The 21,376-nt window shown below is 49.1% G+C and overlaps 1 protein-coding gene across 5 annotated transcripts in view; it reads right to left on the bottom strand.

The window, feature by feature from the left end:
* NCOA7 (nuclear receptor coactivator 7) overlaps nucleotides 1-21,376 on the bottom strand; it is a 1,085,323-nt gene that overhangs the window by 153,619 nt on the left and 910,328 nt on the right. The window lies entirely within an intron of this gene.

Raw genomic sequence — 21,376 nt, 5'->3', positions numbered from 1 at the left:
CCTGGGAACTTTAATCCCATTGGTTAGGGCATCCGTCAGGGTAATTCCAACCCACCTGTTCATGCCAGGTGTAAATGTGGCACCTCCAGGTATTTACTTCAGAGCACTCCTTGACTAAAGGAATATCTGAAGAGGACCGACCCTGCTGTCTGAAAACTTAGAGACCTCAGAAGATCCATGGTGGACTGGAAATGCACTCTGTCTTGTACTCAGGACAAAGAAGTGGTCTCCAAGGGTCATAAGGATGATGATCTATTGAAGCTACAGGAACACAACGAGCTACATTAGGCCTTTTCTTGCAACTGGCCTCTGCCTGCCACTCTGTGAGCCTATAAGCCCCCTGAGGTCCTGGGGGTTTTAGTGGTGTACTCCCTTGGTGGATTGGTACTTAAGTGACTAAAGTCAGAAGGTAAATGTAGTTAGTGTATCTGACCTGCTTCATCGCAGTCAGCGTTGAATTGCACCTTGATCTTGTTCTACTGCGACCATGGACTATCACTGGCACTTTGTGCTTCTTGGTGCCATTTCTACTTAAAAATCTCATATGAGGAGCCAGAGATCTGAATTTTTAAAGTTTTGTTAGTTACATTTTACTTGATTTTCTTTTTTTTTTTAAATAATGTTTTTTTGTATTAGCAATATAAACAGAGAAACCATGGATAGACGAAATATACAGGATACAAAACATTGTCAAATTGCTTAGGTCAGGAAGGGCAGCAACAATGTTTCCTAAAGGAAACAAAAGGTTTAAGTCAGTCTTCATACATTTACGGTGAATAAGGGTTACATATAAATTATCTTCACCCAACAATAGGTCGGGGACAGCAATTTTCATGACCATCACAGATCTCTCTAGTATCAAATCCGTTCCATCCTCTCCATCTTCGATCTGTAGCCCATTGTAGTCTATCCATGGAGCCCAGATCTTTCGGAATTTGCGTGGGCACCCCCTTGCTTAATATGTTATTCTTTCTGCCATCATATATAGATCTAAACAGGCTTTCCATTCCTTAAGTGTTGGAAGTTGATGGACACCCCATTATCGGGCTATGTCCCTCTTGGCTACTATTAGTCCCAGATTGGCCAACGTGAGCTTGCTACACGGTAGGTATACATCCGCGGGGATACCCAACAGAACATATTTGGCCTCTAACTAAATGTGTGCATCTAATATGTTGTTAAGTTCCCCCAGTATCTTGGTCCAATATGCTTTAATCTTACTGCATTCCCATAGGGTATGTATAAATGTGCCTTGTTCTGTTCGGCATCTAAGACAGTGCAGGGTTCTGCTCTTCCTATGTTGTGCAGTCTGCCTCTTTCAAAGTAAGTCCTATGTAAGATCTTGTATTGTATTAGGGGTAACATTTGCTTTCTTGCCACTTTGCGAGGATGCATAAGGGCAGCCTCCCAGTCAATGTCTTCCATTGGACTTGTAGTGAGCTCCCATTGGGTTCTAGGTGGTCCTAGTTTGTCAGGCATATTATTAATCAGTGTTCTATATGTCAATGAAATGACCTTGGTTGAAATTTCTTCCTGCAAAAGTCTGCCCTTTAGGGGGGAAAATTCTGGTAATAAAGTGGCATCTTGTCCCTCCGCCTGCCAGGCATGGTTCAGTCTAATATAAGCATAGGTTTGACTGTCTTGTAATTGATACGTAGCTTTGAGTTTACTAAAGTGTGCAAGGGTACCTTTCTCTATTATATCCCCCTGTTTGGAGATCCCTATCAAGTACCACTGCCCAAAGCCTCTAAGCTTTCCAATCTCAGGTAGTCTTGTCCCTTCCCATAAAGGGGTTTCTCTCATGGGCTTCATATCCTATTTCATCTGTTTCTCAGCTCCTTTCCATTCTTCCACCACCCTTTGAGTAGTAGGTAGGAGTCGACTAGTACCCTTACCCCTGTAAATGTAGTGTGGTTGTGTGTGAGGCACCGAACTGGAGTCTTTTAAGTGCATATGTCGGGTGGTCTCTTGCAACGCGGTTCCATTCATTTACTACCACTAGGTGGGCTGCTCTATAGTAGGCTTTAATTTCAGGTAGGGCCAGACCCCCGTTTTACTTGATTTTTCTAACTCATTTTGGGGGTTTATTTTTGACTTTATGACAGTTTAGTACTTCATAAACACTTAACCCAAGATCTCTCTGAAGTCAGTCCGGAGACTAGTCTGAAAGGCTGGACTACGGGATTCCAAAAATATAAGTATGTGCCATTCGCACAGCAAGACAATTGGGAGGCACCTAAGCCAATTGTGTCCAATACTCTGATCATTTATCATACAGTATACAAACCTGATGTCCCACTGCCAACACAAATAACAATGGTGATCGAGGACATCCCTGTTGGGCATCTGCAAATACTCCATTGCTTGGAAAACACATTGCTTGTTCTCACTCTTAATAACAAAAGCATCCATTCAAAAATATTATCACTTTTCCCCACTGTAAGGGGAACCAGGAATGGGAAGGGCCACATAAGGCAATCAAAAGCCTTCTCTAGGTACAAAGAATCCACCAAAGGGCATGTAAGTAGTCTTCGGGTTCTTTCCAGTAATGAAAGAATTTGCACAGATTCATGTGTGTATTCCTTCCAAAAATAAATCAGTTTTAGTCCTGTGTAGCAATATTCTAGTCAGAGGTCCCAATCTGTTTGCCAATAGCTTCATAAAAATGTTATGTTTTGAGTTTAATAAGGACAATGACCTATATCATGTGACCTCCACTGGATCTGTGCTTGCTTTCAGTACCACCACAAGTGGCTGGCCTGGTTGATTCCAGGAGTGACCGCCCCCGCCCCCAATCAAGTGCATCTAAATAAACTGCAAGCAACTTCGGGACCAATTTGTATTTATACGAGCTGAAAATTAATTTGGGAAAACACCTGTAACCAGTGTTTTACCCTTCGCCAATAGAAATACTAATCTCTTGGAGGAAATAAAGATCTATCTGAGGCCTCCAACTTCTGTACGCTTAAACGGAAAAACATAAAAGGAGATAGTAGGAATGCTTGCAATTTGTCGAACCACTGGCAATTGTTGGGTAGCATCCCAACCCAGTGTTCTTTTGCTCACCAGGCCACCTCAGTTTGGACCCAGGCAAATGCAAATCAGCATGGTGTGCAAACTAATGATGGATTGGGATTCAGTCAGATTGATTACAAGTGACCGAGATTAATTTAAGCATTCCACCCTTCACTGCTTTGTATATTTATGGAATATGTACGTACTCTACGTAGCATGCCACTCCCGCGGTTTACTGCTGAGGCGAGATGGAGTACAAATTTTCATAATAATGGCCAAACGCAGCATTTACTTCACTTTGCATACATACAAGTTCACCAATCTCTGTTCTGATTGCACATATTTGTTTTTCTTCAAATTCATAACGTATCAATTATGCAAGCAAGCTGCTGGTTATCTCCCTCAGAATGCTGTTTTTCACATATTCCACATAGTTCAGTTTGACTGAGGAGGTATCAAAAAGGCAAGGTAAAGTTGGAAGCCAGGTGGATTCTTGCCAGTCTTATTCACTTTAAGAAAATTGACAACTCTGTGGCCAATTCGCAAAGGCATTTGAGTACGTAACGAAGTGCTTCAGTAGCAGTATTTTAGGTACTCTTAACATGCCTTTGTGAATTGCCCCAAAACATCTAAAATGGGAATATTCATATTCATTTAGTACATACAGGAAGGACTGTGCCCTCTTTGAACTTTTAAATATAGGGAGTTGGAGACAATTAGGATCAATTCACAAGGCATGCAAGAGTACACAAAAGTGTGCCTGTAGCACTACCTTCTGTACTCTAAAATGTACTCGTGAATTGACCCCTTAGTTGTACTGTAGTTCGTTGTCAATGTGTTGGATTTGCACACTAGAGAATGGCAGAAAGGCTTTCTTGAAGGTTGCAAAGGGATCGTGGATTTTATTGAGGGTGCACAATCAAGCAAGACTGGGCAGAGCTCCAGAAGGATTTAATGAAGTTAGTCAATGGATTAACGTGTACATTAAGCAACAGTGGTGACAGTGAGGATTCCTGAAGAACTCCTTCATGAACTGCAAAACGGATAGACCTAAAAAAAACGAAATGAAGTGTGTCTTCAATGTATTTGCCTTATAATGTGGTGAGTGGAATGCTGCTGTGGTTGCCTGGTTTGGATGTGCAAGCCTACAGAGACGGTTGTGTAGTTTACGTGGAAGGAGGGTACATGAGGCAAGAAGAATGCACCTAGTGATTTGATGAGTGATGTGAGCAGCAAAAGGTGATCAAAGGTGTAGGGATTAATTGCTTTTGGCATGCCCTAACAGGTAAGGAGGAATCACCCTGGTCAATGACACTTTCTTCTCTGTATGTGGTACGGATAATCTGACGGGTTTGCAAAGGAGGTGGAGGTGAGCCTCTGGTAATTGGCTGGTTTGCAGGGAAAGTGGCAGGTCACAGGACCTTGTCTGGGATACACCGAGTGAGTGCCGGTGCAAAGCCTTTCTTTCTTTCCAAACTGTCTGGTTGCATGAAAGGAAGAAGTCTAGCGAATGACTGGCTTGCAGGGAAATCACAAATATACAATATACTCTGGTCTATCTACTTAATTATTGGTCGATTTACCACTGCAAGGATATTCAAAGCAGGACAAGAAACCATGAATACATAACGATGATCAAGGCAACATCCAGGCTGCACGATGACAAATTGTTCAGAGTAGTATTTTGTTTTAAGAAAAGTGAAGGGACTGATTTTACAGAGACCGGAGTGCATTCTATGAATTTGGAGATACTAGTGCAAAGGAAGTAACCAAGATGACGCAGAGGGAGGACGAGACACAGCAACAAAACATACAGTGAAGAATGCGATGGAGTGTATAGAGGATCAAGTTCACAAAGATAAGGAAGATCACTCAAAGCAGATACTTGAAAGCAATGCAAAGAAATAGTAATTTACAATGTACATAGAAAGATAGCAAACTCAGCTGAGGTCGATAGGAAAAGACGGGGCAGTGGTGAAGAGAAAAGATGAGACGAATACAGACATTCTGAAATTGCTTGAAATTAATCCGGTTACTATTTTTTTTTTTAGACATCATACATTGAACAATAAAACGGAAGTGAACCAAAATGTGTAGGAGTAGATTCATAGAATAAATGGGCAGAAATAATTTAACAGTGCAAACATTGTAAAGATGAAAGTGAGAAGAATACGTGACTTTAGAAATCTGAGGAGCAAAATCAAGAGATTAAATAGTAAATCAAAATTATGGCCAGAGACAAGTGCCATTTCAAACGCATTTGAGTGAGTGATGAAATGGACACTGGTTGGGATATTAAGGTATTTTATCCTTTAGATATTACTTAAGCGGTGAATAGGTCATTCTAGTTAAGTAATAGATATATTTATGACTGACTGCTACAACGTTGAAATCATTTCTGAAGGTAAGGACTTGAAAATGATAAACCATTTTTGAGAAATTGAACTTTGCGTGCCACAAAGTAAATGTTTGTACTGTGGAATAATTTCTAGGATGCAGTAGTAGCCCCTAAGGAGTATAACTAAACGGACTGCAACTTCTATAGCTGAGGCTTTTTCCAGGAAGAAGGGAAGAGTACATTTGTCTAGTACACCTATTTGTAAAGCACTGTAATACGTATGCCTTCTACTTTTAAGCACCCAAAGATTGCAACAAAAACAGGCTGAAAGGGGCCAGTTCGTGTTCAGCAAAAGTCAGATTTCCAAAAAGTTAATAATACAGAGCCAAAGGTCTTGGGAGCTCTCTTGGACAGAGGATTGTCCTGAATGTGTAACACCTTGTAAGTGAGTTCATATTTAAAGGACCAATCGATTAACCAATCCAACTCCTTGCTCCTTGTTGCTGATGGGAAGTGCCATAGCTCCAAGGAGTCTTTAAAAGAGTGAATAGCAAGGGCAGAGTACCGTTCCTCTTAAGAATTCATATTTTTGGAATCTTAAAGTCTGTTCATAAGTGGCTTTCATAGTATGTCGCTTGACATCTTTTCTGTCTCATGGAATTCCCCAAGACTTTGTTCTATTTCCTCTACTCTTCACTTTATACACAATTCCTCTTTTTTTCAAATATTTCTCTGTTTGGCTTGGAATTTTTTTTCTACGCTGATGAGTCACACATTTACTTCTCATTCTCTTTTCCAAATCTCTACATCACCTTTTCAGGGCCTTACCTTCAGATATGATTTCAACGCCGTATCAGTCAGTCATAAATATGTCTATTACTGAACTAGAATGACCTATTCATCACTTAAATATCTAAATAATAAACTACCTTAATTTCCAAACCAATGTCAATTTCATCACTTCCCAATATTGTATGAAGTGCAAATACAAGTACACTCCATTGCGTTTTTTAGGGCAAAGCCTACCAGACAGCACAGCTGTCTGGTTTGAGAAAGACGACTTGGGGACATTCATAAAGCTCACCTAGGAATACAATCTGTCCATTGACTTTGTGGTTTGTAACTCACATTTTCTGGCTTTATTTGTTTTAGGTTGTCACGCTTGAGTTTGTCCCGCCCGTTGCCCAAACTTTGTTTACTGTGTTCTTCAACTAACTTGCTTTTAGTATACAGGCCTTTAAATCTTATTCTGATCTTGTCACATTTGCTGTACAGTTAAAGACAGAGGTCAAATGTTTTCTGAAGGAGCTTGGTGTTTGCTTTTCTTTCTCTGAATTCAAAGAGAGTAACATTATGTACCAACCCTACTATCCATGTCTGGCACACAACAAAAAAATTACCTCTGCTGATATTTCAGAACTTATCAGAATTAGTGCAAATTGAGTAAATGTTTTTGTAATTCTGAAGTGTGGTGGAAACAAATATTGAATACAATTAAATCATCAATACACTAAGAGATGACATGTGCACACACTGTGTGCAGTAAAACCTATTTTGGTGCAAATGTAATGGTTATTTCAATTGAATATGTATTGTCTGTAATGGCACTGCACTACCACACCATGCATGCTCCACACTATGCCACTCCATGCTACGACACTCCACAAAATACCCCTCGACTCTACGCCACTCACACCACGACTCTTCACGCCACTCCACACCCCTCCACTTACCCACTCTAATTCACCCCAATAGACTACAATCTACTCCACTCCAGTCCAATTTACCCCACCCTACTCTACCCCACTCCAATCCACTGCAATCCAATCTACCCCACTCCACTTAATCTAGCCCAACCAAACACACCTGCGCCAATTTACCCCACTGCAACACAATCTACCCAGTCTAGCAGACTCCACTCTTTACCTCACTCCACTCCTTACTCCCACTCCAATCCACCACACCCCACCCCAACACACTCCACCCACACCCCACTCCAACCCACCCCCACCTTACTCCAATTCAATCAGCCCAACCCCAATCAACCCCACCACACTCCAATTCATACTCCTCTCCACCCCACCTCAATCCAATCCAATCCACCGCACCCCTCTCCACCCCACCCCACTCACGCCACCCCTTCTCCACCCCACCCAAAACCAACCCACCACACCCTTCACCACCCCTCCCCAATCCAATCCACACCCCACCCACCCCACTCCAATGCAATCCCACACACCACACCCACCCCCAATCCAATCCACACCACACCACGCCCTAATCCAATACACACCACACCCCACCCGCTCCAATCCACCACACCCCACCCCAATTCACCACACCCCAATCCACCGCACCACACCCCAATCCACCGCACCGCACCACACCACACCCCACACCATCTAACCCAACCAAACCCACCTATGCCAATTTACCCCACTGCAACCCAATCTACCCAGTCTAACAGACTCCACTCTTTACCTCACTCCACTCCTTACCCCCACACCACTCCAATCCAATCTACCACACCCTAACCTACCACACCCCAACCCACTCCTCCCACACCTCCACACTTCCACTCCAATCCACTCCACCCCCACTCCAACCAACTCCACCACACCCTACTCCAATCCAATCTGCCCAACCCCAATCCACCAACCTCTACTCCAATCCATACCCCTCTCTACCCCACCCCACCCCAATCCAATCCCCAACACCCCTCTCCACCCCACCCTACCCCTCTCCAACTCACGCCACCCCTTCTCCACCCCAAACCAACGCACCACACCCCTTATCACCCCACCCCAATCCAATCCAAACCACACCACACCACACCCCACTCCAATCCAATCCCCCACTCCAACCCCACCCCAATCCAAACGACACCCTAGCCCAATCCAATCCACACCACACCCCAATCCAATCCAATCCAATCCACCACACCCCACCCCAAGCCACACCCCACCCACCCCAAGCCACACCCCACCCACCCCAAGCCACACCCCACTCCACCACACCACTCCAATCCACACCCCAATTCACCACACCTTACTCCAATCCACCACACCACACCCCACTCCACCACACCTCACCCCACCCCACCCCAATCCAATCCAATCCACCCCACCACACCTCACCCTAATCCAATCCACCACAGCTCACCTCACTCAAATCCACGACACCTCACCCCATTCCAATCCACTACACCCCACCCCACCCCACCCCAATCCAATCCAATACACCCACCCTAACCCACCACACTCCACCCACTCCAATCCACCATACACCAATCTTCCACACTCACTCCAATCCACCACAAGCTATCCCACTCCAATCAACCAACTCCAATTCACCTAATCTACCCCACTCCACTCCAATCTTCCGGCTCCACTCTTCCCAATCTACTTTGCTTCACTCTACCCAATCTACCTCACTCCACTCGAATCTATTACATACCAAATCTACACCACTGCAGACCAAATTAACCCACCAATGCACCTTACTCCACCCCTCTACAATCTACCACACCTCATCCCACCCCAAAGTACCCTACTCTAATCTACCCAACTCCAATCTACCCCCACTCCATTCTACCCTACTATAATTCATAGTCTCCCCCACTCCACCTCACTTCACTCTTCATAATCTATCCTAATCCACCCCTCTTCACTCTTCCTTATTCTACCCCAATCCACCCCACTTCACTCTTCCCCAGTCTTAAAGTTTAACCACATTCTTAAATATTGTAAGCACTTTTTTGTGGATGCCCGTACTTGGAGGATTTTACCAACCCTGTGGGTAGTTTCACCCTGACCCAATCTCCTACTGTCACTACCATTTGCCTTACCAAATTTCTCTCATCATAAGTTATCTTTCTTCGGATCAAGCTTTGTTGTTAAGTCTGCCAATCTTCCTTCACTTTCTTTGTCTACTCTTTAAAATGATTGACCCATGCAGGACACCTCAAAAAGTTGGGTATTCTACCACCCTCTTAATAGCTCAGATGTTGTGTTTCTACCCCCAGGGTAATCCTAATCTCAAGCCACCTGGAATATAGGTCAATCAGTACTAAAACATAGAATTGTCCAACCTTTCTGGTTACTACCTGTGCCTATTGCTGCTCTGGGGGCTCTTGTATTGTCATGGGCCGAGTCCTCGACTTGCACACTTTACCACTATTCTTACAGTCCAATCACCCTCTGAATGCTCGCTCTACCTGGGTAACTGAGCCTGGACATCAGAAATGTAACCTTAGCTTTTTCTTTGTTTTACAAATACCTAGGTGCCCTTGGTGGGCCGATTCCATCACCTTACTCCTCAGCACTACCGGAGGAATCAGTTTTGAGCCTCTACACACCAAACCATTGTGAACCGACAACTCATTTCTCACTTACCAGTATCGCTGTTACAATGGGTCCATGCATTCACTCCACGTCCCCTTGATGAGTATGCTTACATATATAAACTCCTCATCCCTTGCGATTGGTTTCTTCCCATCACCCCTTGATGATTTCACAAACTTTAAATTCATGCATTTCTTTGTTGATCTTCTGATTCCTCTGATGTTATTTCAGTCTCTACCAACCACGATAGTTAGTTGGCTACTCTACTTTCATCTCCTTTCATCTACTCAGCCCTACAATTAACATCCTGTAACAAATTACCCATTTGCAGACCCTGCTAGATACTGCATTCGATTTTTTTCATTCCCAAGAATTTCTCTGAAGGAGTTTATGATCTGTTCGGACCGTGAACTCTGCTCCCCATAGGAAATTGTTCAACTCTTTAATAGCCCAAAATAGCTTCTCTTTCAATCACTGAATAGTGATTCTCAGAACCCCTCAAACTCCTTGACACAAACATTATGGTGTGTTCCTCACTCCCTTCACCCTGCTTTAATACCACTCTCTTGTCCCTTGCCACTGGTGTCTGATCAGTACTGACTATCCTGTGTATTAAAACTTCCTAAGGATGGGCACTCAACAATGCCTCCTTGAAATCCGTAAATTCCTCATCACGCAGTTGACCACTCATATCTCACCCCTTTTCCCATATCTTTCTTATATTATAAGCCATTGCTGCTATAAACATGTCATAATACTCCATAATACTAAGAAACTGGACCAAGTCCTCCTTGTTCTCTGGTATGGCTAAATTTCTGATGGGGGTCTGCCAAATCCTTGTTAGGGGAAAGCACTCCGTTCTGTCAGTCTATATCCCAAATAAACTATTTCTTTACATCCAAATTCGCATTTACTCTTTCAATGTGAGGCTTCTCTGCTTAAGTCTTTCGAGTATCTCCCTGAAACGTAGATCATGTTCTTCAAGGGAACCACCATAGACCAACACATCATCTTGATGAATTGCCACCACCACCATCCCTTCCAGCATACTCTTCATTGCCTTTGAAAAGCGTACACCCCTGAAATCAATCCAAAGGACATCCCAGTAAATCTAAACATCCCAAAGGGAGCAGTGAAAGCCGTTAAAACTCTGTATTATTCCGTCAGCTCAATCTGGTGGCACGCTGCCCTAAGATCTAAGGTTGAGAATATTTTTGCCCCGTTCATTTGTGCAAGCATGTCCGTGATATTGGGCAAAGGGCATATGTCCACCACTACCTCCCTGTTCAACCCCCTCAGATCCACACAAAAACTAATCTTATCCAAAGTCTTTCGCATCAAGACCATTAGAGCCACCCACTCTGACAACTCCACTTCAATTGTCCCTTTCTTTCCAATCTCTCTAGCTCATCCTTCATGGAATGCCTCATGGTATGAGAACTCCCCTCACCTTACTTGTGACTGGTTTAGCATATTTCTTTAAAATAATCATGTGCGTATACTTTGAGACATCTCAACCGATCACAAAATACTTCAGGGAATTCTTTTTGCCCGCAGCTCCTTGATTATCCCTGGTCATCTTCTTGTCCTAACCTCACTCTTCCCTAATATATACCAATACACTCTATCCCAATATAGCCCACTCCACTCTACCCTAATATATACCACTCCACCCGATCTACCCTGCTCCAGTCTATCCCACTCTTAACTGCACATCCACCACAATTCAGTCTACCCTACTCCAATTTACCCCACTATCCCACTCCAATCTACCACAATCTATCCCACTCCAAATTACCCCATCCACCCTATCCCACTCGTTTCCTACTCCACTGTACACCAATCTACCCCACAACACCCCATTCTACTCGACCTTAATCACCACACTCCTATCTACCCCACCCCATGCCACTAACTTTTAGCCATGCTAAATAGCAGCCACAATGGTGTACAATATGGCTAAAAGACCTTGCCAAACCCAATAGCTCTCGCATAGGTGAGACTTATTGGCTTTGCCAATGCTTATTTGCTATCATCATTAAAAGAAGGATGTTTCTTTGTGGTATCCACTTTTGGAGTAGAGTTCTTCACATTGGTGTATTATTGCAGTTTATTTTTTAAAGGGGGTCCTCATGTTATCCCTCATTAATGCACATGAGGTCAAAAAATGCCATTTCTTCTTGTAAACAAAGTAGCTTCATAAAAACTGTAGCATAATAAAGAAAGAGTGCTGGTACCAAGTTTACTTAATCCAGAAGCACAACCATGAAGTCTGAATAAACTAGGATGCAATCACCAGCTCGCTGTATACACATTGGCCTGAGAGGGGGGAGGTTCTGTTCCACACCCCTCCCTACCCCATCCGGGAATGCAACACATTTAAGAAGGGGGGCATAACATAACACATGTATTTGTAAAGCGCACTTATCACCCGTGGGTCTCCTGGTGCTGAATAACAGATGTTTTTTGTTACCCAACTCAATGATACTCATGATTATCAACCTCAGATGGATGAAAGGCTGAGTGGACCAGCCAGGATTTGAACCTGTGACCATGAGGTCGAACACAGGCCCCTGCAGTGGATGCATTAGTCCACTGAGCCACAAGACCGGGGTGGTAGCAGACCCAGATTGCTGGAGATACGCTGAGCTCCCTCACTCTCTGCCCTATTCTGTGATGGGCAGCAAGTCATGGCCCTCTGATCTCTGCTCTCAGAGCGCCTGGGAGTGGGTCGAGAGAGAGCCCGCACTAAAGGCCTCATTCGAAATGCTGGGCACACACCGTGCTCTCTTTATGACAGCCACTTCATAGAGACAGAGACTCCTGCTCTTTCTATGCCTCCCTCCATGGGCCAGATTAGCTCACAATCAGCTCACGCGCAACCCAGAGCTTATTATTCTGCGCCCTGCAAGTATTTCATAGAACATGCCAGACTTGTTTTAGGTAATACCAGATTCCTAGACACCCGCTTCCTTGACATCAGAAAGTTTGTCTAGTCCACTTGTTAATCCAAATACTTCAAATGGTGTTAATTCAATTTAAAACAAAAATTGTGGTTGCCACAGGTCAAAATAAATGATAATACAATCTAAATCCATTTAAATCAAGAACATGACCGTTCCGGTGAGGCGGCCTCCTGTTTAGTGTTAATAGATAATTTCCCTCTAGCCGTATATTGGAAAGAAGTGCCTTTCTCACTCTTAAAAATAATGCAAATTAAGTGCTATCTTCAGATATCATTGTGTGCATGTATTAAAAGTATAAGAGGACCCCAAGGGCAAAGTAATAGCCAGGCTCTTGATGCAGCTTCACTATGATGGTTGTACACAAGAATGAATGAATAATCAACACTTACACAGCGCAGCCTTACATTCGAGACCAAGGACCTTGGTTAAAGCTTTCTATTTCACAAGAACAAAACTTATTATTTGCAAGACATTGCAAATAGTGTACTTCAGTGCTTTAAATGGGCCGGCACTCACCGGTACGGAGTACCGGCCCTTCCGAATTTTATGGCCATCAGTAATGGCACTTCTCTTTTGCCAGGGATAGTACCGGTACGCTACTATACGGCACTGTAGGCTCCTGTTAGGTATCTCTCCTAGCACAGGGTAGATGTCGCTCTGCTTCTCTGGAGATCGTGAGCGCAGTAGCCTTTTGCAGAGTCGCTGCTCAGCATCCATTTGAATGCCCCTGGACTTGCCTTGCGTCATGTTGTGATTAACAGTGCAGGGTCTAGACAGACCCTGCATCGATCAGGAACACAACGACCATTCAGCTGAAAGTGGAACCTATCTTTGACAGCCAAGGAGCTACTGTAGTCGTGAGCTGAGCCGCTGCTGAACTATTCAGCATGGAATCATATGCATGACGTCTCTGTGTTACTATCACACTCTGACAGTGGAGGGACCATTTAAGCCCTATGCTATTAACCCATTGTTAGAACCGGGGTCTCTAGTTTGCAGGGGTATGCACCCTAGTCCAAGTAGGGACCACTGCTTCCGACAGGGCAGCTTGGCGCAAAGCAGGTAGGCGTAACTTAAGAGGCAATGTGTAAAGTATTTGTGTAACATACACCGACCGTGACACAGTATAAAGACTCCGCAAAATACTCCACACCAGTTTTTATATGAAATAAAAGTATCTTTATCTAAAGATTATACAAGATCCAAAAATACTGTGAGAATGATCCATGTATAGTAAAAAGGTTTTCAGGGCCAAAAAGGGACTTTATCACTACTTCAGGCAAGATCAACAACAAACATATCCCACATGAACAATGAACTTTTAAATTGTATTACTCGCTGACAGTATTCTTTGTGGGAGGAAATAATCCTTCAAGTCCTGGCAATTTCTTTAGGCTCAAGTTTTATGCATTTATCAGTTCAGTCTCAGGTATGGGGGAAGTACTGGGGCAAACAGAACAAAACAGTTCCCAAATGCAGTGGATTACACAGTGTGCCCAATATTTGTGAGCCTGAATTCCTTTTGAATGCTGGCGATGGGTTTCTGGGAAATGCCGTAGGTAGTCTATGCCAAAAATGCCCAGATCAAGGGGTTAATAGGGCGTGTCACTCTTGAGCGATGCCCCACCTAGGGTCTGGCAGTTTTAATACTGACCCCGCTGGCAGGCGCGTTATTAAGGGGCTGCCACACAGTAAGCGGTTCAGTCACCGGCAGACCCGCTACCTAGTTATGGGGCCCGAGTCAAATGCAGCAATCCCTGGCACGCCACAAGAAGAATTCCGCTCCCGAGACTAAAGCCGAGCAAGCATAAAGCCCAGATTCCTGGGAACTGGCCGTCCCGCAACCCGCCCCTTGCAGCAGTCTGGTGGCACTGTGGCGTTACCTGGGGAGACAGTTGTGGCGCCGGTGCGAGGCTCCTTCCACTCCGGGTGCTTCTGTCTCCGCGGACGCTGCACGGCTGAGGAGCGAGGCAGCCCCTCCCGCTCTCGCCTACGTTGGCAGTAATCGTACGTCTCCGTTGCTAGGCAGCCCTCCGCCGGCGCCCAATCCCAGCGCGGCCCTGCTCTGGACTTCAAGGGGGGCAATGCATGTGTTTCCCGGGTCTGCCGGGCCGGCTGCGGTGATCAGGGCAGCACTCTTCCTCGCAGCACTTCCGGTCTCAGCACTACACAGCGCATTCAAATCCCGGGCAGCGGTGGTGACTTCGGGGGTAATTTTAATAGCGTTTTGACTGTGGCCTGCGGCGGTGATCTCGGGGGTAGTTCTTAAGCCGATCAGCAGCAGGGTGGAGGGAAGCTGGTGTTGTCGATCTCTGTCGCTCGAGTTCTGGCGGGAAATGCAACAAAGCAAACGGTGAGGAGCTGGATGGTGCCTGTTTGCACAGGGTGATCACTCCTTGACTACAAGGGAGATTCTTCAGTCTTCCACGTCGAGTGGGATGTCGAAGGGTCAAGAGTTCTGTATCAAAGTTTCGTTCAGGATAATCTGATGTGCGCTGTCACTGCTCCCACCTTTATTCCAATCTAGTGAGCTGGATTACCTGTAAGGTCCCTCCTATGGGTGGGACCAGGGAAGGGGGTGGTTACACCCCTTTCCCTTTGTCCAGTTTCACGCCAGGACTGGGGCTGGAGAGCCCCAGAACCGGTTTGACTGGATTATGCAAGGGGAAGCCTTGTGCTCCCCAGGCAGTGTCTAGTTTCTTTCAGCCCTCCCTGTCCCAATACACTATCTCCTGTCTGGGGTGGTGTAGCACCTCCCCGCGACAGGAAACCCTTTGTCCAGGCCTCCTCTGCCAAGTTTCGGTCAGCAGCAGGAGGTCAGACTTGTGTCTGGGCAGCAGCATCGATTTTGTGATGCTGTGGCTCTGTTTAGGATTAACCGCGTTTCAGTAATGTAACATGTCTTCTCCCTCTAGAAGGGTGGAATGCTACCCCCGTTGCCAGGACTGGCGAGGGGGTAGTATTCCAAATCGTATGACACCTTACACAAAATGTTTTGATAAAGCCAAACCAAAGTTAGCACATAACCGCGATGGATTATAATGCACTTAAGAGTATATGGTATGGCAATATCCCGGAACAGCTAAGGGAGTTGGTCCCGACAGCTGCAGACAGGCTCAGCTCATGCTAGAGCACCATCTCACATAAAACAAAGCACTCTGCCACCAGGATTGTTAAGGCCTGCCATAGGAGTGACTTATAGGTATATATGTGTCCAGTTTTAAGTGTAGATATAGGTACACTATATCTAAGCAAGGGGTGATTACACGAACTTGCCCCACCTGAGTGATCAGCCAGTTGTGTCAATTTAAGGACCAGCCAGGGGTGGCAAAAGATATGCTGCAGCCCCTGGTAGGCCTTGGATGCACCTATGCCCTGGGCACCTATAGTGCATTGTACAGGGGCTGATAAGGTGTCCAGTACAAGATTGGTTATGCACCTAGGGTGCATGGAGTCAATTTTACAGAGAGAGCAGATAGCCTGGGGCCCTGATGAGCAGGATCCCAGGCCAACTAAGTCGAAAACCAGCTAAACACAATTAAAAAAATCTGGGGTAACCATAGTCAGGTCTCCACCCTCCTACATGTACACATTGCTTCTACACAGCGCTTCAGTCACGTCACACAGCGCTACATTGCCCCAGCGCATCTGACTCACAGCACTCACAGTACCTCAGGGATCTCCCCAGGCAGTAGCGATGATTTTAGCACACATCGCTTTACAATTCCTCAAGAGCCCCAGGCGGCAACAATCATTACAGGGGCACAGTACTACAGAAGCAGTTCAGGCTCGGAATGAAACGTGGTGGTTCTTAGGAATTCCCCCCCCACCAGGCAGGGGAACAGTCCTTACAGTCCGTGGGGCTCTTGCAATCCCACACTGACCAGGGGATTAGTTAGCCTCTTGGTGGAGACACTCTGGTGATGTTATTCCTGGGTCCCCTCTGGCAGGGGAAGATCAGCAGGCAGGGCAGCTCAGCTCATCAGGGGCAGCAGTTCCTAGAGCAGTCGGCCTCAGTAGTGTAGGAGTCTTCCTAACTCAGCAGTCTTCACTCCAGCCGAGAGTGTTCCAGGTCCAGTAGTGTAACAGGGATGTGTGGCCAGAACCCTCCCTAATGTACCATAATTAAGGTCAGGTGACAGGGAGGGGTGGAACCTTCTGGAAGAATCTAGGGGTTGGAAAACACTGGAAAAATCCAGGAGGCTCTGGGGTGTTCCCTTTCCTACCTGTCTGTCAACCAGGGACAAAAGGCTACAGTTACAAAAAGTAAAGGTACATGCAGACTACCAGTATGTGAATGAAGGGTAGGCCTCACTGCAGTAGCAGGGCCTAAAGCTGATACTCTTGGGTCATCATGATTTTAAAGGGAGAGCACCTGCACCTCAGCACTGTTTAGCAGTGGTAAGGGGCCCGGAGTCCTAATGTCCAACAAAAATATATGTCCAGTAGGAGGCATATAGGGCAAAAAAATGTAGTGGAAGATCACCCCAGGGCTGACAGGTCTACCACCCATTCACACTATTGTGTGCATTTGGACAATGGGGCTTTGGGGGGGGGGGGGGGGGGGCGACCAACGGGAGGCCTGCCTCCCCCGGGGGTTTTTTGTTGCCCAGAGGGTGGAGGGGGGTCCCGGGGCACAGTTGCGGGGATTTTGGGGTGGTTGGGCTGGGTCCGGGTAGTTGGGCTGCTTTTGGGCTTTCCCTTGGGCTGGTTGGGCTTGGGGGGCTATTTAATCGGACATTTTGTGTCACTGCCCACCATTTTGGTGGCAGTGACACGGCAGCCAGTGGAGGGTCGTTGAGGCATGAGTTTTTTGACTCTCAGTGCTTTGAGGCCTTTGTTGTGGTTCGTGGTCCTGCGGCGTTGGTCGGCGGTCCCAGGGCCGGTTCTAGGATTTGCGAAGCCCTGGGCCAAAAGGGAACGTGTGAGGCCCCCTATAATTTAGATGAGTGGCCTCTTGTAAGGAGACCATTTAGAGACACTGTGAGGGGCCCATTGTCCAGAATTTTTGCGCCCCCACAGTTTAAACTTTTACTCCACAAGCATTTCTCACACCTTCAGTCCGATAGGTGTGAGAATTGATTGTGGTCTAAAAGTTAAAACTGTGGGGGCGCCAAAATGCTGGACAATGGGCCCCCCACAGTGTCTGTGAATGGTCTCCTTGCAATTGAGGGAGCGTCTCCGTCTCCCTCCCCTATGCCTCCGGACACCATCCCTGGGAGGCCCATGGGAGGGGCCCCCCTCCAATGGACCTTAATTGCAGGCAACACTTTTCTTTGAGATAGACCACCAGGGAAACAACAGGACACCTCCAGTGCTGGGCCCCATGCTGGTGGGCTGAGTGCGAGGCCCTATGCAGCCGCCCACGCTGCCCATGCCTAGCGCCGGCCCAGGGCGGTCCGGTGGAGTGAGCGTGGGCGAGGCATGGCGGGTTTAGGAGATCCGAGGGTCCAGTAGGCGTTGAGGCTGCTTGGGGAGGCGGGCCGCATGGACTTAGTCCGGCCCGACGTACAGGTAAGGCCGCCGCGGCGTGCTGCGAGCGGCGCCGCGGCAGCTGTACTCGCTTGTGAGCCTCCGCGGTCGCGACCGCGGAAGGCTCCAGGTGGGGGGAGAGGGGGCAGGGGCGCGGGGGAAGGCGGGCAGCGTGGCCGGGCGGTAAAGAGGCAGAGCGGGAAGATGAGAGCGGGGGGGGGGGGGGGGGAGGCGACCGGCACTTCAGTTTGTGGGCGGGGCCGAGGGCGAGAGCACCGCTGAGACTATAGTGGATCTGGGGGCACAAGGGGGGGGTCAGGTGGGGGATGGGCGTGGGGCACGTGAAGGGGATGCAGTGAGGGCGGAGCGAGAGGAAGGGCAGGAGCGGGATGTGGGGGGGTCCCCTTTACTCATTGAAGAATCGGACCTGGAGGAGGAGGGGGTGGGTGGTCAAGAGGGCAGGGGGAGTGTGCTGGATTGGGGGTCGTCCTCAGGGGAGGGGGTGAGTGTGGTGGGCCCGAGTAGGTCTCCTTCGCGGAGAGGGGGGAGGGGATGCAGGTAGGGGGCTGCGACCAGGGGGGCAGGGGTAGGGGATGCTGCCAGGTGGTGCCTGGGTGGTGTGGGGAGTGGTCCGGCGGGGGGGGGGGGGGTTGCGGCGGGATGGGGGAGCGGGGTGCACAGTGGGGGAGGGGGGTGGGTTTGGGGAGGCAGGGTGGGGGAGCCTCGGAGAACAGGTTTGGGGGAGTGGAGGGGGACAGGGGGTATGGAGGGGTGACAGGGGGTGCAGAAGGGGGACAGGGGGTGCAGAAGGGGGGACAGGGGTTGCAGAGGGGGGACAGGGGGTGCAGAGGGGGGCAGTGGGGTGCAGCGGGGGGGAAGTGGGGTGCAGCGGGGGGCAGTGGGGTGCAGCGGGAGGGGCAGTGGGGTGCAGCGGGAGGGGCAGTGGGGTGCAGCGGGGGGGCAGTGGGGTGCAGCGGGGGGGGCAGTGGGGTGCAGCGGGGGGGGGCAGTGGGGTGCAGCGGGGGGGGCAGTGGGGTGCAGCGGGGGGGCAGTGGGGTGCAGCGGGGGGGGACAGTGGTGCCCGCGTGGCGGAGGGGGGGCTCAACGTGGTTGGGGGGAGGGCGCTGGGTTGGAGTGGGACGGGGGCCATTTTTTCCCCGGCATGCTGGACTCCACTGTTATCCCTTGGCAGGAGCTGATGGCGTGGCGCTCGGGTGAGCAGCATGCGGCTCCAGTCCACCGAGAGGATGGGCCGGCTCTGCCTTGGACAGGCGGTCGCCTCCACCGCGGGACCTGGCGTGGGAGCACAGCGGACGGCGGTGGGATAGGTCCCCGCTGGCCCCCTCCCGAACGGTTGAGACGGCCGCCGGGAGTCGGGGAGTGCGATTTGACTCGGTGGAAGCTGTTTCTGGATCATGTGCTGCGGATGAGAGGAGGGAGAGTGTGAATTTAACTGACTTGATGAGGGTGTGTCGGGAGAAGGAGGGTTTGAGCCAGCTGGCCCCTCTAGGGGGTGGCCGTGAGATGCTGGACGTTGGTGTGGGTGATGGAGTCGGAGGGGGAGATTAGGGAGGGGGAAGGGGGGATGAGTAATGTTGTTGGCAGTGAGTTACAGGTACACTCACGGCAGGACGCCCCCAGAGTGACGGCTCCACTGGCTAGGCGGCGGGACCCAGCGCGTACGCCGACCTGGACGCCAGGTAAGGTGGGGAACGGAGTGGGGTGTGGTTTGGGCAAGCGGCGCTGCGCGCAGGTGTCAATGGGGACGGAGGCTGGGGGGGGATGATGGGGGCGATTGGTGAAAGGACGCTATGTGAAGGACACTGGGGTGGGCTCGGACGGGGCTGAACCTTCGGGATCGGGCGGTGTTGGGTCGAGCGCGACCGGTGAGACCGCGGAGGGAGGCGCAAAGACGACTGAGTCCGCCGCCGGGGGGGAAGGAGAGCTGCTTGGTACCGGTGCGCAAGCTCCCGTACATGGGGGTGACCAAGCCGCTGGGGGCCCATTTGTCGCTCGCGACGAAGGAAAAGATATGGAAAGGGGAGTATGTGGAGATTCTGAAACTGTGGCACAGTGAGCTGACCTTGAAGGAGAGGTCTAAGGAGGAGGAGCAGGAGTTCGCGAGGCGCCCCAAGGTGCCGCTGACGATTGATAATTGGTCGTTGGCATTCCTAATTTACGCTAGCGTATATTGTGAAATGTTTCTGGACCGGTCCATCGCGTTATTTCGTTCAGGGGCGCAGGTGAGGTACGGGGGGTACCCCTGGTCCCACTATGATGAGGAATTCCGGGCGAGAATCGCGTCTGACCCGGATGCGACGTGGGGGGGAGCTGGATTCGGACTTGTACCAGCAGACGATGGGCGGGGCGAAGTTCGGTCGCACCGTCTATACGGCCAGCGGTTTGCCGCTTGTGCCCACCCCCTTTTCGACCCACCCCACCCGCGGGGGGTGGGTCACGGGGAGAACGCTGGACAGGTTTTGGTCGGGGTTTGCTAGGACTTTAACAAGGGGCCGTGTGGCTTAGGTGTGCCGGTTTCGGCACTAGTGCTCCAAGTGTGGGAAGCGACACCCGGTGGTTCGCTGCTGGAGGGTTCGGTGGTCCGTCGGGACAGCAGCCAGCGGCGGGGGGCACTCAGAGCGGGGGAGCGCAGAGCGTGGGCAGTGGGAGGAAGAGGGGGAGCGGGGCAATGGGAAATGGCTCATACGCCGGTTAGGCTGGAGCGGATGGAGCCTTGGCTGACTGCGTATCCGCGGGCGGATGATGCAGCCGTTTTTTGACAGGGTTTCCGGGAGGGGTTTCGGTTGGGCTACGAGGGCCCGCGGATTGCGCACCGGGTGGACAACCTGAAGTCGGTGAACGCGCACAAGGGGATTGTAAGGGGGAAGTTGTTCAAGGAAGTGAAGGAGGGCAGGATGGTGGGCCCCTTCGCGGTGCCGCCTTTGCCGGAGTTGCTTATCTCCCTGATTGGGGTAGTGCCCAAGAAGGAGTTCAGGCTGATTCAACACCTGTCGTGGCCGGAAGGGTCGTCGGTGAATGATTTCATCTCGTCCGAGTTGGCGTCGGTGTCGTACTCATGTGGATGTGGAGCGGAAGATCGTCGCGGCGATCGGGCCGGGCGCCATGATGGCAAAGTGTGACATTAAGTCGGCCTTTCGCCTGTTCCCGGTGCACCCGGAGGATCACCAGTTGCTGGGGATTCAGTTTGAAGGGGGCATTTTTGTCAACAAGGCGCTCCCCAT

The sequence above is a fragment of the Lissotriton vulgaris genome, chromosome 6 (genome assembly GCF_964263255.1).
Source record: "Lissotriton vulgaris chromosome 6, aLisVul1.2, whole genome shotgun sequence".
Classification (NCBI taxonomy): domain Eukaryota; kingdom Metazoa; phylum Chordata; class Amphibia; order Caudata; family Salamandridae; genus Lissotriton; species Lissotriton vulgaris.
This window is presented reverse-complemented; position numbering and strand designations above follow the sequence as displayed.